We start from the raw sequence: 26,440 nt of genomic DNA on the forward strand, positions 1-26,440 counted from the left end.
CTAGCCTCCCAAGTAGCTATGATTACAGGCATGCACCACCAAGCCCAACTAATTTTTTGTATTTTTAGTAGAAACGTGGTTTCTCCATGTTGGTCAGGCTGGTCTTGAACTCCTGACCTCAGGTGATATGCCCCTCTTGGCCTCCCAAAGTGCTGGGATTATAGGCATGAGCCACCACACCCAGCCAGAAAACATTCTTTACTTCTCATAATCTCCTAGCGAAAGGAAAGGAGAGACGAAGAGAAGCAGAGGGGCAAGTTAAAAAGGAAAAAAAAAAAAAGCCAGCGTGATGGCTCATGCCTGTAATCCCAACACTTTGGGAGTTGAAGGCGGGCGGATCACAAGGTCAGGAGTTTGAGACCAGCCTGGCCAACATGGCAAAACCCCATCTCTACTAAAAATACAAAAATTAGCTGGGTATGGTGGCAGGCACCTGTAATCCCAGCTAGTTGGCAGCCTGAGGCAGGAAAATTGCTTGAACCCAGGAGGCGGAGATTTCAGTGAGCCAAGACTGCACACCATTCCAGCCTGGGTGACAGAGCAAGACTCAGTCTCAGAGAAAAAAAAAAAAAAGAAAAAAAGCCCAATTCAGCACTGAATTTTGAAAAATATCCTGTTTTGTTAAAAATGCTTAGACCTAATTAGTGCATTTTGCTCCGCTTTTGTTAAATACTTGGAGATTTATTTGTAAACGCATGCAACAATTTCAGTTGAGATCAGCAAAGCAGGGTTACCAAGTGCTGCAGGGGATGTAGAACTAGCCAGACTGACCTAACGGTGGCATTTCTTCCCACAGGATTCTCTCTGTGCATTATCTTTATACGCATAGAGTTATTACTTACATAGATACAGATTTGGGAGGTCAGGCGAGGTGGCTCACGCCTGTAATCCTAGTGCTTTGGGAGGCCGAGGTGGGTGGATCACCTGAGGTCAGGAGTTCAAGACCAGCCTAACCATCATGGTGAAACCCCATCTTTTAAAAAAAAAAAAAAAAAGGAAAAGAAAAAAAAAGGATACAGATTTGGGGGAAAAAATATTTTTTTTTTTCTGACTGTGGCTTCCTAGTTGCTTATGTGTAGCTAGCAATAGCAAACCAAATTTTTTTAAACAAACTCTTTTTTTTTTTTTTTTTTTTTTTGGAGACGGAGTTTCGCTCGTTACCCGGGCTGGAGTGCAATGGCACGATCTCGGCTCACGCAACCTCCGCCTCCTGGGTTCAGGCAATTCTCCTGCCTCAGCCTCCTGAGTAGCTGGGATTACAGGCCCGCGCCACCATGCCCAGCTAATTTTTTTTTTGTATTTTTAGTAGAGACGGGGTTTCATCATGTCGACCAGGATGGTCTTGATCTCTTGACCTCGTGATCCACCTGCCTCAGCCTCCCAAAGTACTGGGATTATAGGCGTGAGCCACCGCGCCCGGCCCTAAACAAACTCTTATATAGTACGTACTATATGTGCAGACATTGTGTATTCTTAGCCTTACGTATATTAACTCAGTTAATTCTCAATTCTATGAAGTAGGTACTACTATTATTATTCCCTTTTTTTGTTTGTTTGGTTTTTTTTGAGACGGATTCTTGCTCTGTCACCTAGACTGGAGTACAGTGGCACGATCTTGGCCCACTGCAACCTCTACCTCCCAGGTTCAAGCAATCGCTTGCCTCAGCCTCCTGAGTAGCTGGGATTGCAGGCACTCACCAGCATGCTTGGCTAATTTTTGTATTTTTAGTAGAGACAGGGTTTCACTCTGTTGGCCAGGCTGGTCTTGAACTCCTGACCTCAAGTGATTCACCCCCTCCACCAGCCTCCCAAATTGCTGGGATTACAGGTGTAAGCACCTTGCTCAGCCATCATTCCCATTTTTACAGATAAGGAAACTGAGGCAAAGAGTGTTTAATCGCCCAAAATCTCAAAACTAATAAAATTGCACAGGTGGGATTAGAACCATGCTCCCAAGCATTAAATTATGCTGATCTGACCGGTGAATGTTTCCTAAGAGCAATAGGAGAGGTGCAACCTGGATTAATTAAGCTCCTTTGCTAAAGTACCTAAAGATGTGTTTTACTGCTGCCTATGCCTCTAATAAATGTTCCCTTCAGGCATCCCATAATAATGCTGCTACTAAGATTCACCTTGGTGCTGAAAAGCCTTTAGCAGTGTGACCCAGTCTTCTCTCTCTTTAGGATTCAGCTTCGGCTAAACTAAAATTTAGTTTATGCTTTCCTGCCTCAGCATTTTCTCTGTGCGTCTCTCTCCATCTAGAATGCCTCCCAAGCCATCGCTCTCCACCTGACTTCTTTTATTGAAACCCCATCTACCTTCAAGGCCCAGATCCAGCTAGCATTCCATTGTCACACAAGACAGAATATCTCTGAAGTCTGAAATTCTACAGCCTTTATCTTCACCACTCACAAGCCTACATATCTTATCTCTCCTACATGGTCAGCAATTTCTTTTCCCCACAACACTGAGCACAGCACTTTTGCACATAAATAGTTCTCAGTGAATGTATAGCCTCTCATTGTTTGCCCTTCATCCATCCTCTCTGTTAAATATCTGTAAAGAAATATAATGCATGGATTATTTCAAAAAGAAAATACTTCTTCCTCCTTAAAAAAAAAAACAAAACAAAAAAACATAACTTTGTTCAGGAATCTGTCCCCCTCCATTTCTGGAAATAGATACTGATTTGTCTGAGCCAGTGCTATCAAACAGAAACAGCAATCAACTTACATATATTATTTTATTTTATTTTATTTTATTATTTTTGAGACAGCCTTGCTCTGTCACCCAGGCTGGAGTGCAGTGGTGCAGTCTCGGCTCACTGCAACCTCCACCTCCCAGGTTCAAGCAATTCTCTTGCTTCAGCCTCCCAGATAGCTGGGACTACAGGCATATGCCACCAAGCCCAGTTAACTTTTGTATTTTTTGTAGAGATGGGGCTTCGCCACGTTGACCAGATTGGTCTCAAACTCCTGATCTGCCTGCCCACCTCAGCCTCTCACAGTGCTGGGATTACAGGTATGAGCCACCATGCCCAGCCTTTAATTTTAAATTTTCTAGTAGCCACATTAAAAAATTAAAAATAGGCGGGACACAGTGGCTCACACCTGTAATCCCAGATACTCGGGAGGCTGAGGGAAGAAAATCACTTGAACTTGGGAGGTGGAGGTTGCAGTGAGCCAAGATCACACCACTGCACTCCAGCCTGGGCAACGGCAAGACTCTGTCTCAAAAAAATAAAAAAATAGGCCAGGCAAGGTGGCTCATGCCTATAATCCCAGCACTTTGGGAAGCTGAGGTGGACAAATTACCTGAGGTCAGAAGTTCAAGACCAGCCTGACGAACATGGTGAAACTCCATCTCTAATAAAAACATAAAATCTAGCCAGGCATGGTGATACAAACCTGTAATCCTAGCTACTGGGGAGGCTGAGGCAGGAGAACCACTTGAACCCGGGAAGCTGAGGTTGCAGTGAGCCAAGATCATGCCACTGCACTCCAGCCTAGGCAACAGAATGAGACTCCATCTCCCAAAAAAAAAAAAAAAAAAAAAAGAAACAAAATAAAAAATTTTAAAAGCACAATGGCTCACACTTGTAATTCCAAAACTTAAGGAGGCAGAGGCTGGAGGACAGCTTGAGCTCAAGGGTTTGAGACCTGCCTGGGGAATATAGCAAGACCCCATTTTCCAAAAAAGGGAAAAAAAGAGACCAAAAAAAAAAAAATACAAATAATCAGGTGAAATTCATTTTAATAATAAATTTTACTTAACTCAATATATCAAAAATATTACTTCAACTGGGGTTTCTAGGATGGTTTGTTTGTTCATTTGAGACAGTCTTTTTCTCTTGCCCAGGCTGAAGTACAGTGGCCAGTGGTGAGATCTCAGCTCACTGCAACCTCCACCTCTGGGTTGAAGCAATTCTCCTGCCTCCTGAATACCTGTGATTACAGACATGAACCATCATGCCCAGGTAATTTTTGTATTTTTAGTAGAGACAGGGTTTCACCATGTTGGCTAGGCTGGTCTCGAATTCCTGTCCTCAAGCGATCTGCCCATCTCAGCCTCCCGAAGTGCTGTGATTAAGGTATGAGCCAGCATACCCAGCCTTCAACATGTAATCAATATAAAAAACAATAAATAAGCGGGGTACAGTGACTCATTTCTGTAATCCCAGCACTTTCCAGGCTGAGGCAGGAGGATCACTTGAATTCAGAAGCTGGAGACCAGTCTGACCAACATAGCAAGACTTTGTTTCTAAGTCAAAAAAAAAAAAACAAAAAACTATTTTTAAAAGGAAAAAAATTAAATATATGTTTTACATGTGTGTATATTATGAAATTTGGGATTTTTTTTTTATTGGAGTCCAAGTCTTTCTGTATTACCCAGGCTGGAGTGCAGTGGCATGATCTCCACTGGCTCACTGCAATCTCTGCCTCCCCAGTTCAAGTGATTCTCCTGCCTCAGCCTCCAAGTAGCTGTGACTACAGACACGCACTACCACACCCAACGAATTTTTATATTTTTAGTAGAGACAGATTTTACCATGTTGGCCAGGCTGGTCTCAAACTTCTGGGCTCAAGCCCCCCTCAGCCTCTCAAAGTGCTGGGATTACAGGTATGAGCCACTGTACCCAGCTGAAGTTTTTGGAATCTGATGAGTATTTTATACGTACAATATATCTTAATTCAGACTACGTTTCAAATGCTCAGTAGCCACATACGGCTAGTAGCTTCCATATTGGACAGGGCAGTTCTAAGCCCATTAGCACAGCATTCCCTTGGTGACAGTTATTGATCCAGGAGTGTAGGCTGGAGGGCTAAATTAGGCTAACCAGAGTGAACCAAAGGTTTTATGGTCCATAATGGGAGAGATTTCTGCCTGCTGTAGTTATGAGTGAAGTCTATAGCTCTGATTGCCACCATCAGCCAGAGTAGGCATCATCTCAGGACGATAAGGAAAAATCAGCAGCACTGGTGTTAGCATGGCACCAACATTGAAGAGTAGGAGTAGGATGACAGAAAGTGCCCTGGGTCCTTAATGACATCGCTGATCCACTGATCAGACCACGCCTGGAGCTCACCCTACTTCTAGTTATGAAAAATAATAAATTTCCTTAAAACCCATCAGTATGCTGCATCCAGACCCATCTCATATTCAAGGATACACAAAGACTCAAAACAAGGGATGGAGAAAGATTTACCAACCAACCAGAGAGCTAAAATATATAAATAAAAAGCAGAAGTTACAATTTTTGCCTCTGATAAAATAGTCGTTAAAGCAACAAAGATCAAAAGAAGCAAAGAAAGACATTATATAATGATAAAAGGATCAATGCAACAACAAGAAGAGCTAAAGATCCTAAATATATACGCACCCAATACAGGAATACCCAGACATACAAGACTAACAAAGAGACTTAGACTCCCACACAATAATAGTGGGAGACTTCAACATTAATATTAGACAGATCAATGAGACAGAAAATTAACAACGATATCCAGGACTTGAACTCAGATCTGGAACAAGTAAATGTAATTAACATTTATAGAACTCTCCACTTTAAATACACAAAATATACACTCTTATCAGTACCACATCATATCAACTTAGAAGTTTAAACGAAATGTTGGTTGGCTCCTTGTTTGTTATTCTCTTCCCTCATTTTCTTTTATGTCTCCACTATTAACGACAATTATAGGCATACCCATATTTAGACTGCATTCTAGCCCGGGCAATAAAGCAATACCCCCATCCTCTCTCCCTCTTCCTCTTTCTCTTTCTTCCTCTTCTTTATTCTTTTTCTTAAAAAAAAAGAAAAAGAAAAAGAATAAATTTCCCTTTTGTTTAAGCCAGACTGAATCAGTTTTCTGTAGCATCCAACGATATCCCAACATCAGAGCTAACCCTGGAATCTAAATCTACAGCCTCCTACACCCAGGTTTCTTGATAAGGATGCCCTTTAAGAAAGAATTTTGGGTTTTGGGTTAATTCTTCTTCTTTTTTTTTTTTTTTTTTGGAGATGGAGTCTCACCCTGTCGCCCAGGCTGGAGAGTAGTGTCACAATCTCGGCTCACTGCAACCTCTGCCTCCTGGGTTCAAGCGATTCTCCAGCCTCAGCCCCCCGAGTAGCTGGGATTACAGACACACACCAATACACAGCTAATTTTTATATCTTTAGTAGAGATGGGGTTTCACCATGTTGTCCAGGCTGATATCAAACTATTGATTTCAGGGGATCCACCTGCCTCAGCTTCCCAAAGTGCTGGGATTATAGGCATAAGCCACCATGGCCAGCAGAATTTTGGCTAATTCTTTTCAATCCCCCTTTGATTCTTTCTGTGGCACAGTAGTGGTCACCGCCAATGAACTGGAAGTAAAGATCCCTAAAGATGCTGGTACTTGTGAAGGCCTCACCTAAGAGGTGGGTCAGCACAGCTGCACATCCCATCTCAGAGCACAAGAATGGCTGGAAATCTCTTCTCAGGGCAGCTGTTATTACACTGCACTCTCAAGTTAGCCAAAGCTTCCTCCATCTGCCAGGGCAGGCATTTGTCACAGCCTTTCAACACCTCTCCTGGAGCCGACAGATCCTGGGGCAGATCCAAATCTGGACAAGCTAGAGCCCTTTGCCAAGAGGCAGCCCAGGAACCACACTTCCCACTGGGACAGCAGCCGTTTCTGTCAGGGTGCTGAAGATCAGTGTATTCTAGGCCACTGCTGCTACCAGGAAATTTAGAGGGAAGATTGGAAAAACTGACACGAGCCCTGACAACTGCACAGCCATAAACTGAAGAGGAGCAGCACAAAGAAAGTGAGCTGAAAAATATCTTACCGATAAGTGCAGAGTAGTTTAAAAAAAAAAAAAGAAAGAAAGAAAGAAAGAAAAGAAAAGAAAAAGAAAAAATAAGAAAGTGAGCTGAAGAGATGCCACCACAGGAGTGAGAGAAAATTGCTCCCAAGCTCAGTTCATCCTGGGTTGCTTAGCAGCCAGTTACCTGCTCTGAGGCAAACAGACTTTATGGTCCACTTACAACGCACAGGTCTCACAGCCCCAAAACTAGAAGGAAAGGCTGAGCCCAATTAATCAAGCCTCCTTCCCTTCTGTCTTGGAGAATATGCACTGTGCACCAGTTGGTAGAAAATGGCAACGTGGTATAGTGAGAAGAATGCGGCTTCCAGGCCAGGGATCTGCCACTGAGCACTGGTGGACAAGTCACACAGCCTTCCTGAGGCTTACTTTTCTAGTCTCTAAAATGCATTATTTCAGAGCATTTTACAAAATTATTTTAGAGCATTATTACAAATCTTACAACTTTGGGTGGTCTAATTTCTAAAATGCATGTGAAACCCTTTGTTTTATTATTTTCTTAATAGAGACAGGGCCTTGCTATGTTACCCAGACTGGTGTTGAACTCCCCTCTCAGCCTGTCAAAGTACTGGGATTATAAGATGTGAAATCCTTTATTACCCAAGTGCTATAGATGTTCACTGTTATGACTTCTTTTATAAGGAAAAAGAAATGCCTCTGATGTTTTTTTAATACCCAGAAACTACTGCCTACTTATTAATGCTTCTTCTGAAAAATAAATGAAAAACATAAATTTTTAAATAAAATTATTTGTCCATACAGCATTTATTTCTATCCACTTACTTGTTCTGTGCCTCAGGGTCCCGGTTTACAAAAACAGACCTCAAGTACTTGTCTTACACAATGCTGAGAACTGGAATGATGGCCAAATGTAGGTACAGAACCAAAAGGTTTACTGAGTTTTGAGGCTTATATGTCTTCTTCCTGTTCATTTCAAAAAAGAAAGAAAGAGAGAAGGAAGGAAGGAAGGAAGGAAAAGAGAAAAAGAATTTTAAAAATAAGGCTTATACATCAAGGGTGACACTCCAAAACGTTTATAGCATCTAATTGCAAAACAGCTTGCAGCTCCCTAGGTCCTCTGAAGTGTGATACCACATCTTACTTCCTTCTAACCGTAATACCTGTGGCTCATGGACACCTGCCCCAGCCAAGGAAACACATACCACACAGAACTAAGGTTCTTGGTCCCCTGTGTCTAAAGATGAAGGAAAACATGCTACACCAAACTGGCTCCCAGGATAGTTGGCCCTGGACACTAAACTAGACCACACACACACGCACACACACACACACACACGCACACGCACACAGATGCACACATACACAAGCAAATATGGGTGCGGTAGCTCATGCCTATAATCCCAGAACTTTGGGAGGCCGAAGCAGGTGGATCACTTGAGGTCAGGAGTTCTAGATCAGCCTAGCCAACATGATGAAACCCCATCTCTATTTAAAAAATACAAAAATTAGCCAGGCATGGTGGTGGACGCATATAATCCCAGCTAGTTGGGAGGCTGAGGCATGAGAATCATTTTGAACCTGGGAGACAAAGGTTACAATGAGCCGAGACCGTACCACTGCACTCCAGCCTGGGCAACAGAGCAAGTTGAAAGCACTTAACCAAGTATCCATTTAAATTAAATAGGGAGATGATGATTGTGGGTACCAAACACAGCTGGGCTTCCACGCTAGGGTTCTTGGCCCTTCTGCATCCCTGGAGCTATGTGCCTCTGGATTTTGGAGCAAACTCTGTGCAGCAGCAGTAATTTTTACAATGATGAATGACTATCTCAGTTGAAAGCCTTCTTCTTCATCTTGCCTTGCCCAAATCCTGCTATTTAGTTCCCAAACTGCTCTGTTCCAACGAGTTTCTCCAGAGAACACTGTAGGCCAATACACATATTGAGGTGAGCTGAGAGGCAAACAGCAACAGCTGGGGGGCCAGAATAAAGGTCAGGTGATATAATAAGGAGACACCAGCAAGACTGGCTATACCTGGTACTCTGCTGGAACCCACAGGATTTGACCACGTGCTTTCCAAGGGCAGTCCTCCTAAGAGAGTGGACTACTATTCCATTGTATAAGCACAAATTCTTTGAAATTATCCTACAGCCTATCCAGTGGTATTCTTGATTTATACAGACATATTGGCCCAGCGCAGTGGCTCACACCTGTAATCCCAGCACTTTGGGAGGCCGAGCTGGGTGAATTAGTTGAGGTCATGAGTTCGAGACCAGCCTAGCCAACATGGTGAAATCCTGTCTCTACTAAAAATACAAAAATTAGCCAGGCATAGTGGCATACACCTGAAATCCCAGCTACTCAGGAGTCTGAGGCAGGAGAATTGCTTGAACCTGGGAGGCCGAGGTTGCATTGAGTCAAGATTGTGTCACTGCACTAGAGCCTGGGCTAGAGTAAGACTCCATGTCAAAAAAAATAAAGACATTATTATTTTTAAAAACATACTTGTTCAGCTGCTATACTCAACATGCACATAAACCAACTGGGAGATATGTAACAAGGGCAAAATGACTGGGAAATAACTATTTCTGAATTGATGTTTGCAGGCTGGCAGGGTTTGGGGAAGGAAGAGGCTTGAAAATGTGTAGAAGGCTCTGGGGCACGCTTCTTGACTACCCAGCAAACCCTTGGTGTGGTGGCACATGCCTGTAATCCCAGCTACTCGGGAGGCTGAGGCAGGAGAATCACTTGAACCCAGGTGGTCGAGTTTGCAGTGAGTGGAGATCGTGCCGTTGCACTCCAGCCTGTGCAACAAGAGTGAAACTCAGTGTCGAAAAAAAGAACACATACACTGGCCAACACGGTGAAACCATATCTCTATTAAAAATGCAAAATTAGCAGGCATGGTGGTGCCCTCCTGTAATCCTAGCTTCTCGGGAGGCTGAGGCAGAGAGTTTGCTAAACCAGTCATCATATTCAAGCAATGGTTCTTAAAGTATGCCGTAAGGACCAGTAGTTTCAAAGAATATGCATTACTTTCAAACTTGTTAAAATGCAAATTATTGCTGGGCATGGTGACTCATGCCTGTAATCCCAGCACTTTGGGAGGCCTGATCATTTGAGGTCAGGAGTCTGAGAACAGCCTGGCCAACATGGCCAAACCCCATCTCTACTAAAAATTCAAAACTTAGCCAGGCATGGTGGTGGGCACCTGTAATTCCAGTGACTCGGGAGGCTAAGGCAGGATAATCGTTTGAAGGTGGGAGATGGAGGTTGCAGTCCACTGCACTCCAGCCTGGGCAACAAAGTGAGACTTCATCTCAAAAAAAAAAAAAAAGCCAAGTACAGTGGCTCATGCCTGTAATCCCAGCACTTTGAGAGGCTCCCAGAGAGCTGGGATTACAGGCATGAGACACCGTGCCCAGCCAAGAGCTTGTCTCTTAAAATATATATATATATTTACACACACACACATACATATGTATAATATTTTCAAATAAAAATATTTGAAATACATAGTACATATATATCTTTACCAGCATTGTTAGTCAGTCACTTGTATATTTCTCTGTGCTGGCCCAAAATGTTTTGCTGTTTACTATTTTATATACCTATATTCTCTTTAAACTGCCAACTTTCTGGAATTCAGGACTTTTTGTTCTGTCCTGTTTATATATATATATATCCTTGGGGCCTAGCATATTTATCTATTAGTTGAGCAAATGCAAATTTATCCTTAAATATATAGTTTGTTACCTTTCTAGTGGTAAATTGGAACCACAGTCTCAGAAAATAGAAATATTGTGATGTTTAATGGCATGTAATAGGAGGTTATAAATGTAAACTCCAGGGTAGTTTCAAACTGGAGAGCCAGTAAATTCTTCCTTGAGAGCCAGGTGCAGTGGCTCATACCTGTAATCCCAGCACTTTGGGAGGCCAAGGCAGACGGATTATGAGGTCAGAACTTCAAGACCAGCCTGACCAACATGGTAAAACCCTGTCTCTACTAAAAATACAAAAATTAGCCAGGTGTGCTGGCATGCACCTGTACTCCCAGCTACTCAGGAGGCTGAGGCAGGAGAACCACTTGAACATTGGAGGCAGAAGTTGAAGTGAGCCGAGATTGCACTATTGCACTTTAGCCTTGGGAACAGAGGGAGACTCTGTCTCAAAAAAAGAAAAACAAAATTCTTCCTTGAATTTGCATAATGATTAAAAAGCAAATTAGAGGCTGGGCACAGTGGTTCACACCTGTAACCCCAGCACTTTGGGGAGCCAAGGTGGGCAGATCCCTTGCACTCAGGAGTTCAAGACCAGCCTGAGCAACATGGAGAAACCCCATGTCTACAAAAAAAATTAACCAGGTGGGGCCCAGGCACAATGGCTCACACCTGTAATCCTAGTGCTTTGGGAGGCTGAGGCAGGAGGATCGCTTGAGGTTCAAGACCAGCCTGACCAATATGGAGAAACCCTGTCTCTACTAAAAATACAAAATTAGCCAAGTGTGGTGGCCCATGCCTGTAATCCCAGCTACTAGGGAGGCTGAGGCAGGAGAATCATTTGAACCCAGAAGATAGAGGTTGCAGTGAGTGGAGATCGTGCCATTGCACTCCAGATTGCAACAAGAGTGAAACTCAGTGTTGAAAAAAAGAACACATACATTGGCCAACACGGTGAAAACACATCACTATTAAAAATGCAAAATTAGCTGAGTGTGGTGGTGACCTCTTATAATCCTAGCTTCTCGGGAGGATGAGGCAGGAGAATTGCTTGAATCCAGGAGGTGGAGGTTGCAGTGAGCCTGGATCAGACCACTGTACTCCAGCCTGGTCTAAAAGAGTGAGACGCTGTCTCCAAAAAAAAAAAAAAAAAAAAAAGCATAAAGAAGCAAAATTAGAAAACTACCAAGTGGCACTTTTGATGGAAGATGCAGGCTACATCATGTTACATCTATTCTGGCATTTGCAAAACTGCATTAGGAAAATATTTGAGCTACTACTGTCTCTTTTTTTTTTTTTTTTTTTGAGACGGAGTTTCGCTCTTGTTACCCAGGCTGGAGTGCAATGGCGCGATCTCGGCTCACCGCAACCTCCGCCTCCTGGGTTCAGGCAATTCTCCTGCCTCAGCCTCCTGAGTAGCTGGGATTACAGGCATGCGCCACCATGCCCAACTAATTTTTTGTATTTTTAGTAGAGACAGGGTTTCACCATGTTGACCAGGATGGTCTCGATCTCTTGACCTCGTGATCCACCCGCGTTGGCCTCCCAAAGTGCTGGGATTACAGGCTTGAGCCACCACGCCCAGCCACTACTGTCTCTTAAAACTTCCGTCCATGCAGTTCTTCAAGCCAATTTTGGGGAGGTGGGAAGTTGAATATTAGCTCCTTTGATTATCGGTCTGTTGGTTCAAAATGCCATGACAAAACACACTTCAATAATAAGAGATACAGATTTGTATGTTAACTTGCATATGGCTTCCTATTCTCTACACTAAATCTGCAGGAATCCCAGAGGCCTGGGGCAGAAATGTGCAGCTGCCTGTGCACATTCAAATGGCAGACATTCTTTAAATGTCTACGGAACCTGTCCCTTCCACCTCTGTCTCCTAGTCTTAAGCAACTCAAAGTCCCATTTCTGGGCTCGCCCTTCTCCAACCCATCAGCCAAAATAGCATAGTATCTTAACAATGCTTCTTTTTTTCTCTTTTTTTGAGATGGAATCTCTCTCTGTCACCTAGACTGGAGTGCAGTGGTGCAATTTCAGCTCACTGCATCCTCTGCTTCCTGGGTTCAAGCAATTCTCCCGCCTCAGCCTCCCTAGTAGCTGGGATTACAGGTGTGGTGTGTGCCACCACACTGGCTAATTTTTGTATTTTTAGTAGGGATGGGGGTTTCACCACATTGGCTAGGCTGGTCTTGAACTCCTGACCTCAGGTGATCCGCCTGCCTCAGCCTCTCAACGTGCTGGGATTACAGGCATAAGCCACCACACCTGGCCCATTTTTATGGTTATTTCTTTATTATATGCTAAACAGGGGGCATCTTATTCATGAGTTTTCCAGGAAAGGGGTGGGTAATTTCCAGAATTGAGGGTTCCTCCCCTTTTTAGACCATATAGGGTAACTTCCTGACATTGCCATGGCATTAGTAAACTGTCATGGCGATGGTGGGAGTATAGCAGTGAGAATGACCAGAGGTCACTCCTGTCGCCATTCTTGGTTTTGATGAGTTTTGTCCAGCTTCTTTAGTGCAACCTGTTCCATCAGCAAGGTCTTTATGACCTGCATCTTGACTGATCCCATATCTCATCCTGTGGCTTAGAATGGCTTAACCGTCTGGGAATGCAGCCCAGTAGGACTCAGTCTTATTTTACCTAGCCCCTATTTAAGATGGCGTTGATCTGGTTCACATGCCTCTGACACAGGGACCCAAGTGTGGGTCTTAACTCAGCCATTTACTAACTCTATGGCTCAAGTAAGTTACTTGGCCTCTTGGAATCTCATTTAACCCATGGGAGCAAAATTCTTATCTTAAGGCTGTTGGCCTAGTGCCTGGCACACATTAGGTCTTCGATAGAAGGAAATTAATATTATTGGCATTTCCAGCTAATGTCCTTATACATTATTTTCCTTAATTTAGTAACCCCATTAGAAACCCCTGTGGCTCCCTGTTTCAAGGTGAAGGACCTGACCGACCTGTCTTTTGTGTTTCTAGATCACTAAGGCTTCAGCTACTCCTTGGGGTATATTAGGTGAATTAATGTGGTTGAATGACTTCAATAGTCATTCATCATAACACCCACTGAAGTGTTTAAGTTTTTTCAGTTGGAAAAAGCATATAGATTACTGTTGATTAGAGAGTCAGATTTTTCTTATCCATAAATGTAGCAAATAGAGAGGTTCCAAATCTTTTTGCTTTTGGTTTATCTATGTTTATTTATTTATTTATTTATTTAGATGGAGTCTCGCTCTGTTGCCAGGCTGGAGTGCAGTGGCGCAATCTAGGCTCACTGCAACCTCCAACTCCGTGGTTCAAGCGATTCTCCTACCTCAGCCTCCCGAGTAGCTGGGATTACAGGCACACGCCACCATGCCCAGCTAATTTTTGTATTCTTAGTAGTGACAGGGTTTCACCATGTTGGCCAGGATGATCTCAATCTCCTGATCTTGTGATCCACCCACCTCAACCTCCCAAAGTGCTGGGATTACAGGCGTGAGCCACCACACCCAGCATATCTTGTATATTTATACTGGGCAATTCAAGTTAAAATACTCCTTTCAGTTTACAACCCTGATTAAAACTTCCCATTTTCTGTTTCTCCCTGAAGTCTCACCCATTAGCCTACGTTTTGCCTCTAACGTAAAAGAGTAACCCCAAATCAAAAGAAAGATGAGGGCAAAATTGTTGAAACAGCTTTATAAAGGATGAGCCCCTAACCAATTATAAATGCCCTGATGACTATAAATGTGAATGTACTGCCACAGCCACTTGAGGTGGTGAGAATGCCTTAAACTATTTTCCCATTTCTCTGAAGAGTCAAGGGACTTCTGCCTTTAGGACTATTTAAAATATTTAAGCCGGGCACAGTGGCTCACACCTGTAATCCCAACACCTTGGGAAGCTGAGGAGGAGGATCATTTGAGCCCAGGAGCTTCAGACCAGCCTGGGCAACATAGTGACATTCCCATTTTTACACACATACACAGTACACACAGCCAGGCAATGTACACACACAGATCCAGCCAGGTGTGGTGGCGCATGCCTGTGATCCCTTCTACTTCAAGAGTTTGAGCTGGGAGGACAGCTTGAACCTGGGGGGTTCAGGTTGCAGTGAACCATGATTGTCCCCACTGCACTCCATCCTGGGTGACAGAGCAAGACCCTATCTCAAAAAAAAAAAAAAAAAAAAACACGGAGGGTGGGAGGGATGGTTGATGTCGTCACACTTCGAACACAAACCCAGACTGGAGAACTAGAGATAGCTAAAATAATCCCCATAGCTAAAAGTGAGTGCTGCGTTTGGACTTAAAACTCATTTCCTTCTTCATGAGCAGAGCACAGGCAAGGCTTGCCTTGGAATTGAGTGTAATTCTCTGCCTGCAAGCCCCACTGGGCAGAGCCATGGAAACAGGGCAGTGGTCAGGGTGCCTTCTACCAGGGCTGACTTACCTTCTTCCCTGGTGCTCGCTGGGCACTTATAGCTCTGTTTCAAGTGCAGACTGAAAAAATAACAGTTTCCAGAGTAATTGGGGAAGTTATCAAGGCCATATAGCCTGGGGACTGAGAGCCTAGAGTGCCTGCTGGAATATCTTTTGCCTTTGCAGGATGTACTGAGCTGTTTATTGTCTGGGGCATTATTCACTCAGGATTACAGGACAAAGCTGTGTGATGCTGCCGAGGTTTTAAATTATTATAAGATCCTTCTCCAAATATAAAACACTATATATGTGTTTTCCTGATATCCCTATGGCCTTTTAATAACTAAGAGGACTGGATTCTTTAATAGTATGGAAAGAGGTTATTATCCAAGACTATGTTCTAACTGTGATGATCTCTCCTGCTTCGTATTATCTGCCCTGGGAAAATGGAAATTCGGAAAACGAGTGACCAGCTCAAAGATGAAGGGACTAGCTTTCTCTTTACCCTGTGGGGATGTTAAAAATAGCAGTGGAATTATAAAGAGGTATCTCAGTCCTCCAGGAGAAAGAAGCTATACATAAATGCAGTGTGGCTTAAACTTAAATAGCAAGACTGGACAGTGGCTCTTTCAGTCCAGCAAGTGTCAGCCAGCTGCTTTGCTAATAAAGAATTCTCAGTTGGGGAGGATGAGAAGATAGGATCAGCAAGAAAAGGAGGAAAATGGAGCAGAAGGGAAAAAAAACTGCAGAAAGTTTTAATTTTTTCTTCCTATTTTCTTTTTTTTTATCTTTAAGAACTCAAATTGGCTGGGCGTGGTGGCTCACGCCTGTAATCCAAGCACTTTGGAGGCCAAGGCGGGCAGATCACCTGAAGTCGGGAGTTCAAGATCAGCCTGACCAACATGGTCATTTTTAAACCCCATCTTTAAAAATAATAATAATTTTAAAAAATAAAAAAGAACTCAAATTACACCACCAAGATCCTACTATTTTCAAAATCTACAAGTAAGTGGTAAAGAAACACAAATATTTAATTAGTCTCCCTACTTTCCCTCTTTTTAGGGTAGCCAGTGGTTCCTTCCACAGGGTTCTCTCTTCTCTTACATATGTGGTTTTGGTTTTGGTTTTGGTTTCTGTTTTTGAGATAGAGTCTCACCCTGTTGCCCAGGCTGGAGTACAGTGGCAGGATCTCAGCTCACTGCAACCTCTGCCTCCTGGGTTCAAGCAATTCTCCCATTTCAGCCTCTTGAGTAGCTGGGATTACAGGCTCCCACCATCACAGCTGGCTAATTTTTGTATTTTTAGTAGAGATGGGGTTTCACCATGTTGACCATGCTGGTCTTGAACTCCTGACCTCAGGTGATCCACCCTCCTTGACCTCGAAAAGTGCTGGGATTATAGGCGTGAGCCACCGCGCCCAGCCTCATATGTCTTTTATTTATTCATTTATTTATTTGAAACAGAGTTCCACTGTTGTCACCCAGGCTAGAATGCAATGGCGTGATCTCGGCTTACTGCAACCTCTGCCTCCCAGGTTCAAGTGCTTCTCCTGCCTTAGCCTCCCAAGCAGCTAGGATTACAGGAGCCTGCCACCATGCCCAGCTAATTTTTTTTTGTATGTTTAATAGAGACAGGGTTTCACCATGTTGGCCTGGCTGGTCTTGAACTCCTGACCTCAGGTGATTCACCTGCCTCGGCCTCCCAAAGTGCTAGGATTACAGGCGTGAGCCACCACGCCTGGCCACATGTATTTTTTTTTAAGTTTGCTGACTGACTTAACATTAGCAATGGTGAAAGTAGAAAGTAGGGAAGGTAGCCGGGCGCGGTGGCTCAAGCCTGTAATCCCAGCACTTTGGGAGGCCGAGGCGGGTGGATCACGAGGTCGAGAGATAGAGACTATCCCGGTCAACATGGTGAAACCCCGTCTCTACTAAAAATACAAAAAATTAGCTGGGCATGGTGGCGCGTGCCTGTAATCCCAGCTACTCAGGAGGCTGAGGCAGGAGAATTGCCTGAACCCAGGAGGCGGAGGTTGCGGTGAGCCGAGATTGCGCCATTGCACTCCAGCCTGGGTAACGAGAGCGAAACTCTGTCTCAAAAAAAAAAAAAAAAGAAAGTAGGTAAGGTAAAGAAAATTACCTATCTATAGTCCCACTCACTAGAGACAACCACTGTTAACATTTTAGTGTATCACTTCCCACCATGTTTATACTAGAGAGAAAAAAGAGAAACCAAAGGGGAAGAAATAGGAAGGAAAATGAAAGGGGAGAGAAAAGATGGAAAACAGTTACATTCTTCTTTTTTTTTTTTTTTTGGAGACAGAGTCTCGCCCTGTCGCCAGGCACCAGGCTGGAGTGCAGTGGTGCAATCTAGGCTCACTGCAACCTCTGCTTCCCAGGTTCAAGCAATTCTCCTGTTTCAGCCTCCCAAGTAGCTGGGACTACAGGTGCACACCACCATGCCGAGCTAATTTTTGTATTTTTAGTAAAGATGGGGTTTCACCATGTTGGCCAGGATGGTCTCAATCTCTTGACCTTATGATTTGCCTGCCTTGGTCTCCCAAAGTGCTGGGATTACAGGCATGAGCCACCGCACCCAGCCAACATTTACATCTTCAATAGAAGCAAGTGTTGAAAGCATCATGCTACGTAGGAAGGCCAAGTACATTCATCTCTCAGAGGAGCCATCTGTAACAACAGAAGGCAACAACTAAGGAATTGTAACTACTGCCTTTTTTTTAACGGAGTTTCGCCCTTGGTTCACTGTAAACTATGCCTCCCGAGTTCAAGCAATTCTCCTGCCTCAGCCTCCTGAGTAGCTGGGATTACAGGGGCATACCACCATGCCCAGCTAATTTTTTGTATCTTTAGTAGAGACGGAGTTTTACCATGTTGGCCAGGCTGGTCTTCAACTCCTGACCTCATGATCTTCCCACCTTAGCCTCTCAAAGTGCTGGAATTACAGGCTTGATCCACTGTGCCCAGCCATATCTACTTGCTTTTCAAATGTAATCTACGCTTGAGTCCTGGAGGCAGGGATTGCAGTTAGCCAAAATCATACCACTGCACTCCAGCCTGAATGACAAATGAGACTCTGTCTCAAAATAAAAAATAAAATAAAATGTAATCTGTAATTTCTAACTCTTGTTACTGTTATTATTTACATTTCTACCTGGAAACTCTTGCTTTCCCCTAACAACCTCATTTCAAGGCTACCAATAAAGATTCATCAAACTGAAATCATTGATTTTGAGAGTTCTTGGCAGCAGCTGTGAGAGGACATGAGTTCAAGAAGTGTAGATCGCCAGGCACAGTGGCTCATGCCTGTAGTTCCAGCAATTTGGGAGGCCAAGGCAAACGGATCACTTGAGTCTAGGTGTTCAAGACCAGTCTGGAGGGCATGGCAAAACCGGTCTCTACAAAAATTACAGAAATTAGCCAGGCATGGTGGCACATGACAGTGGTCCCAGCTACTTGGGAGGCTGAGGCAGGAGGATCACTTGAGCCCTGGAGGTGGGAGGTTGAAGTGAGCCAAGACTGCACTGCACTCCAGCCTGGGTGAAACAGCCAGACCCTCTCTCAAAACAAACAACAAAAAAAAACCCAAAAAAACCACCATAGGGTAACTTGAAATAATGTAAAAAAATTTGTTTTTTTGAGATGGAGTTTTGCTCTTTTTGCCCAGGCTAGAGTGCAATGGTGCTGTCTCAGCTCACTGCAACCTCCGCCTCTGATTTCAAGTGATTCTCCTGCCTCAGCCTCCCAAGTAGCTGGGATTACAGGCACCCACCACCATGTCCAACTAATTTTGTATTTCTTTTTTAGTAGAGACAGGATTTCACCATGTTGGCCAGGCTAGTCTCAAACTCCTAAACTCAGGTGATCTGCCTGCCTTGGCCTCCCAAAGTGCTGGGATTACAGGCGTCAGCCACTGCACCTGGCTCAAAAAATTTATTATAAAACATAACTTATGTCTGGGCATGGTGACCCATGCCTGTAATCCTGGCACTTTGAGAGGCCAAGGCAGGAGGATCACTTGAGCTCAAAAGTTCAAAACCAGCCTGGGCAATACAGTGAGATCTTGTCTCTATTCTGGGAAACTTGGAAAAAAAAAAAAAAAAAAAAAAAGACATAATGTTTTTTTTCTTTTTTGACATGGAGTCTCACTCTCTCACCAGGCTGGAGTGCAGTGGAGCAATCTTGGCTTGCTGCAACTTCTACCTCCCGAGTTCAAGCAATTCCCCTGTCTCAGCCTCCAGAGCAGCTGGGACTACAGGCGCACACCACCATGCCTAGCTACTTCTTTGTATATTAGTAGAGATGGGGTTTCACCATGTTGGCCATGACTGTCTTCATCTCTTGACCTCATGATCCTCCCACCTCAGCCTCCCAAAGTGTTGGGATTACAGGTGTGAGCCACCATGCCCAGCCCAATATAATCTTTTTTTTAAAGTGTGGATGAACTGTTGAAAAATACCACTTTTTGGCCAGGCACAGTGGCTCACACCTGTAATCCCAGCACTTTGGGAGGCCAAGGCAGGCGGATCACAAGGTCAGAAGATCGAGACCATCCTGGCCAAATGGTGAAGCCCTATCTCTACTAAAAACAAAAAAAATTAGAGGAGAGTGATCCAAGATGGCCGAATAGGAACAGCTCTGGAATACAGTTCCCAGCGACAACGATGCAGAGGCTGCCGCAGGTGATCCCCAGGCAAGTGGGGTGTGGAGTGGACCTCCAGCAGTCCTACAGCAGAGGGGCCTGACTGTTAGAAGGAAAACTAAAAATCAGAAAGAAATAACTTCGTCATCAACCAAAAGAACTTTCACTCGGAGACCCCATCTGAAAGTCACCAACTACAAAGACCACAAGTAGATAAATCCACCAAAATGGGAAGAAACCAGCACAAAAAGAATGAAGACACCCAAAACCAGAACGCCTCTCTTCCTCCAAAGGACCACAACTCCTCAACAGCAAGAGAACAAGGCTGGATGGAGAATGAGTTTGATGAATTGACAGAAACAGGCTTCAGAAGGTGGGTAATAGCAAACTTCTCAGAGCTAAAAGAACATGTGCTAATCCAATGCAAAGAAACTAAGAACCTTGAAAAAGGTTTGACAAAATGCTAACAAGAATAAACAGCTTAGAGAAGAATATACATGACCTGATGGAACTGAAAAACACAACAGGAGAACTTCATGAAGCATATACATGTTTCATGAAGAAAGGATATCAGAGATTGAAGATCAGCTCAATGAAATAAAATCAGAAGGCAACATTAGAGAAAAAAGAGTAAAAACAAATGAACAAATGCTCCAAAAAATATGGGATTATGTGAAAAGGCCTAATCTACGTTTGATAGGTGTACCTGAATGTGACAGAGAGAATGAATTCAAGCTGGAAAACACTCTTCAGGTTCTTATCCAGGAGAACTTCCCCAACCTAGCAAGTCAGGCCAACATTCAAGTCCAAGAAATACAGAGAACACCACAAAGATATTCCTCAAAAAGAGTAACCCCAAGGCACATAATCGTCAGATTCACCAGGGTTGAAATGAAGGAGAAAATGCTAAGGGCAGCCAGAGAGAAAGGTCAGGTTACCCACAAAGGGAAGCCCATTAGACACACAGTGGATCTCTCAACAGAAACCCTACAAGACAGAAGAGAGTAGGGGCCAATATTCAACATCCTTAAAGAAAAGAATTTTCAACCTAGAATTTCATATCCAGCCAAACTAAGCTTCATAAGAGAAGGAAAAATAAAATCCTTTATGAACAAGCAATTGCTGAGAGATTTCATCACTACCAGGCCTGCTTTACAATAGTTCCTGAAAGAAACACTAAACATAGAAAGGAACAACTAGTACCAGCCACTTCAAAAACATACCAAATAGTAAAGAGCATCAGCACAATAGAAACTGCATAAATTAACGGGCAAAACAGCCAGCTAGCATTAAAATGGCAGGATCAAATTCACACATAACAATATTAACCTTAAATGTAAATGGGCTGGCCGGGCGCGGTGGCTGAAGCCTGTAATCCCAGCACTTTGGGAGGCCGAGGCGGGTGGATCACGAGGTCGAGAGATCGAGACCATCCCAGTCAACATAGTGAAACCCCGTCTCTACTAAAAATACAAAAAATTAGCTGGGCATGGTGGCACGTGCCTGTAATCCCAGCTACTCGGGAGGCTGAGGCATGAGAATTGCCTGAACCCAGGAGGCGGAGGTTGCGGTGAGCCGAGATCGCGCCATTGCACTCCAGCCTGGGTAACAAGAGCGAAACTCTGTCTCAAAAAAAAAAAAAAAAAAAAAAAAAAAGTAAATGGGCTAAATGCCCCAATCGAAAGACACAGATTGGCAAATTGAATAAAAAGTCAAAACCCATTGGTGTCTGTATCCAGGAAACCCATCTCACATACAAGGATACACATAGGTTCAAAATAAAGGGATTGAGGAAGATTTACCAAGCAAATGGAGAACAAAAAAAAAAGCAGGAGTTGCAACCGCAGTCTCTGATAAAATAGATTTTAAGCCAACAAAGATCAAAAGAGACAAAGAAGGACATTACATAATGGTAAAAGGATCAATGCAACAAGAAGAGCTAACGATCCTAAATATATACGCACTCAATATAGGAGCACCCAGGTACATAAAGCAAGTTCTTAGTGACCTACAAAGAGACTTAGACTTCCACACAATAATAGTCAGAGACTTTAATCCTCCACTGTCAATATTAGAGAGATCAATGAGACAGAAATTTAACAAGGATATCCAGGACTTAAGCTCAGATCTGGACCAAGCAGACCTAATAGACATTTACAGAACTCTCCATACCAAATTCACAGAACATACCTTCTTCTCAGCACCACATCACACCTACTCTGAAATTGACCACATAATTGAAAGTAAATCACTCCTCAGCAAATGCAGCAGAACAGAAATCATAACGAACAGTCTCTCAGAACACAGGGCAATCAAATTAGAACTCAGAACTCAGAAACTAACTCAGAACCACACAACTTCATGGAAACTGAACAACTGGCTCTTGAATGTTGACTGGACAATGAAATGAAGGCAGAAATAAAGATGTTATTCAAAATTAACAAGAATAAAGACACAACATACCAGAATCTCTGGGACACATTTAAAGCAGTGTCTAGAGGAAAATTTATAGCAATAAATGCCCACATGAGAAGCAAGGAAAGATCTAAAATTGACACCCTATCATCAAAATTGAAAGAGCTAGAGGAGCAAGATCAAAAAATTCAAAAGCTAGCAGAAGACAAGAAATAACTAATATCAGAACTGAAGGAGATTTAAAAAAAAAAGAAGAAGAAGAAGAAGAACTGAAGGAGATACAGACACAAAGAACCCTTCAGAAAAATCAATAAATCCAGGAGCTGATTTTTTGAAAAGATCAACAAAATAGACAGATAGAGTAATAAAAAAGAAAAGAGAAAAGAATCAAATAGATGCAATAAAAAATGAGAAAGGGGACATCATCACCGATCCCAAAGAAATACAAACTACCATCAGAAATTACTACAAACAACTCTATGCACACAAACCAGTAAACCTGGAAGAAATGGATAAATTCCTGGACACCTGTACCCTCCCAAGCCTTAACCAGGAAGAAGTCAAAACCCTGAATAGACCAATAACAGGGGCTGAAGTTGAGGCCACAATTAATAGCCTACCAACCAAAAAAAGCCCAGGTCCAGATGGGTTCACAGCCAAATTCTACCAGACATACAAAGAGGAACTGGTACCACTCCTTCTAAAACTATTCCAAACAATCCAAACAGAGGGAATCATTCTCAGATCATTTTGTGAGACCAACATCCTCCTGATACCAAAACCCAGCAGAGACTCAACAAAAAAAGAAAACTTCAGGCCAATATCCATGATGAACATAGATGCAAATATCATCAATAAAATACTGGCAAGCCAATTGCAACAGCACATCATAAAGCTATTCATCACGATCAAGGAGGCTTTATCCTGAGGATGCAAGGCTGGTTCAACATATGCAAGTCTATAAACATAATTCACCATATAAACAGAACCAAAGACAAAAATCACATGATTATCTCAATAGATACAGAGAAGGCCTTCAACAAAATTCAACAGCACTTTATGCTAAAAACCCCCAATAAACTAGGTATCGATGGAACATATCTCAAAATAATAAAAGATAATTATGACAAACCCACAGCCAATACCATACTGAATTGGCAAAAACTGGAAGCATTCCCTTCGAAATCCAGCACTAGACAAGGATTCCCTCTTTCACCACTCCTATTCAATATAGTATTGGAAGTTCTAGCCAGAGCAATCAGGCAAGAAAAAGAAATAAAGGGTACTCAATTAGGAAAGGAGGAAATCAAATTGTCTCTATTTCCAGATGACATGATTGTATATTTAGAAGACCCCATCGTCTCAGCCCACCATCTCCTGAAACTGATAAGCAACTTCAGCAAAGTCTCAGCATACAAAATCAATGTGCAGAAATCACAAGCATTCCTATACACCAATAACAGACTTAAAGAAAGCCAAATCAAGAACGAACTGACATTCACAATTGCTACAAAGAGAATACAATACCTAGGAATACAACTAACAAAGGATGTAGAGGACCTCTTAAAGGAGAACTACAAACCACTGTGCAACAAAATAAGAGAGGACACAAACAGATGGAGAAACATTCCATGTTCATGGTTAGGAAGAATCAATATTGTGAAAATGGCCATACTGCCCAAAGTAATTTATAGATTCCACACTATCTTCTTCAAGCTACCTATAATTCTCTTCACAGAACTGGAAAAAAAACCACCTTAAACTTCATATGGAACCAAAAGAGAGCCTGCATAGCCAAGACAATTCTAAGCAAAAAGAACCAAGCCGGGGGCATCATGCTACCTGACTTCAAATTATATTACAAGGCTACAGTAATCAAAACAGCATGGTACTGATAACAAAACAGAGATACAGAACAATGGAACAGAATAGAGGCCTCGGAGGCAACGCCCCACATCTACAACCATTGTTGACAAACCTGACAAAAACAAGCAGTGGGGAAGGGATCCCCTGTTTAATAAATGATGTTGGGAAAACTGGCTAGCCATGTGCAAAAAGGAGAAACTGGAACCCTTTCTGAAACCTTATGCTAAAATTAACTCCAGATAGATTAAAGACTTAAACATAAGACCTAACACCATAAAAACCCTTGAAGAAAACCTAGGCAAAACTATTCAGGACATAGACATAGGCAAGGACTTCATGACTAAAATACCAAAAGCATTGGCAACAAAAGCCAAAATAGACAAATGGGATCTAATTAAACTCCAGAGCTTCTGTACAGCAAAAGAAACTAATTAGAGTGAACCAGCAACCAACAGAATGGGAAAAATTTTTTGCAATCTACCCATCTGACAAAGGGCTAATATCTAGAATCTACAAAGAACTAAAACAGATTTACAAGAAAAAACAAACAAACCCATTCAAAAGTGGGTAAAAGATATGAACAGACACTTTACAAAAGAAGATGTTTATGAGGCCAAGAAACATATGAATAAATGCTCAACATCACTGGTCATTAGAGAAATGCAAATTAAAACCACATTGAGATACCATCTCACACCAGTTAGAATGGTGATCATTAAAAAATATGGAGACAACAGATGCTGGAGAGAATGCAGAGAAACAGGAATGCTTTTATACTGTTGGTGGGAGTGTAAATTAGTGTAACCATTGTGGAAGACAGTGTGGCGATTTCTCAAGGATCTAGAAATAGAAATTCCATCTGACCCAGCAATCTCATTACTGTATATATATCCAAAGGATTATAATTCATTCTATTATAAAGACACACGCACACGTATGTTCACTGTGGCACTGTTTACAATGGCAAAGACCTGGAACCAACCCAAATGCCCATCAATGATAGACTGGACAAGGAAAATGTGGCACACAGACACCATGGAATACTATGCAGCCATAAAAAGTGATGAGTTTGTATCCTTTACAGGGACATGGATGAATCTGGAAACCATCATTCTCAGCAAACTGACACAAGAACAGAAAATCAAACACTGCATGTTCTCACTTATAGATGGGTGTTGAACAATGAGAACACATGGACACAGGGAGGGGAGCATCACAAACTGGGGTCTGTCGAGGGGGAATAGGGGAGGGACAGCAGGGGATAGGGAAGTTGGGGAGGGATAACATGGGGAGAAATGCCAGATACAGGTGACAAGGGGAAGGAGGCAGTAAAGCACATTGCCAGGTATGTACCTATGCAACAATCCTGCATGTTCTGCACATGTACCCCAGAACCTACAGTGCAATGAAATATATATATATATATATATATATATATATATATATTTTTTTTTTTTTTTTTTTAATTAGCTGGGTGTTGTGACATGTGCCTGTAGCCCCAGCTACTCTGGAGGCTGAAGCAGGAGAATTTCTTGAACCCAGGAGGCCAAGGTTGCAGTGAGCTGAGATCGCACCATTGCACTGCAGCCTGGCAACAAAGTGAGACAGAATATTACTCCGGCACCCAGGCTAGAGTGCAGTGGCATGATCACAGCTCATTGCAGCCTGAAACTCCTAGGCTTAAAGAATCCTCTCACCTCAGCCTCTGGAATAGCTAGGACCTCAGGAACATACCACCATGCCCAGCTAAGTTTTTAGAAAATATTTTATAGAGTCAGGGCATTGCTATGTTGCTCAGACTGGTCTCAAACTCCTGGCCTCAATCAATCTTCCCACCTCGGCCTCCCAAACTACACAGATTACGGGCATAAGCCACCTCGCCCCCTACCCCACTTTCCTTTCATACTAAACACATATAAAATTAGTTGGGACAACTGGTTAAATGGGCATATTTCCAGACCCCACCCCAGAGATTGTGATTCAATTGATCTGAGATCGGGCAGCACACCCAAATTCGTATTTTTACCCTGTAGCCTGAGTAATTATGATGCATATGGCCATAGATTGTGCTTTGAAACATTGTATGCATTACATTTATTTTATTTTGTTTTGTTTTGCTTTTTTGAGACCACCCAGACTGGAGTGCAATGACGCAATCTCTGCTCAGTCCAACCTTCACCTCTGGGGGTCAAGTGATCCTTTCACTGCAGCCTCCCAAATAGCTGGGACCACTGGCATGTGCCAGCATGCCTAGCTAATTTTTGTATTTTTTAGTAGAGACAGGGTACCACCGCGTTGGCCAGGATGGTCTCAAACTCCTGACCTCAAGTGATATATCTGTCTTGGCCTCTCGAAGTGTTGGGATTACCACTGTGCCCAGAGTATGCATTAAATTTAGCAATCACATAAATGTGAGGAAGAAAATACCTAAATAAATGGGCAAGAAGTATTACATTTCTTACTAAACAGTATGGGGTGGTGGCAAAAGGCTTTTAAATCTGTCAGATCTGCGATCAGAACTTGCCACCA

At 42.9% G+C, this 26,440-nt stretch overlaps 1 long non-coding RNA gene across 1 annotated transcript in view; it reads right to left on the reverse strand.

Annotated features, from left to right (window-relative positions):
* Positions 1 to 6,627: 6,627 nt before the first annotated feature.
* LOC141584321 (uncharacterized) overlaps positions 6,628 to 26,440 on the reverse strand; it is a 47,600-nt gene continuing 27,787 nt past the window's right edge. Inside the window, exon 3 of the long non-coding RNA XR_012517312.1 lies at positions 6,628 to 7,798. This is a non-coding gene — a long non-coding RNA (uncharacterized LOC141584321). The remainder of the gene's footprint in view (positions 7,799 to 26,440) is intronic.

This window comes from Saimiri boliviensis, chromosome 4 (genome assembly GCF_048565385.1).
Source record: "Saimiri boliviensis isolate mSaiBol1 chromosome 4, mSaiBol1.pri, whole genome shotgun sequence".
Taxonomy (NCBI): Eukaryota; Metazoa; Chordata; class Mammalia; order Primates; family Cebidae; genus Saimiri; species Saimiri boliviensis.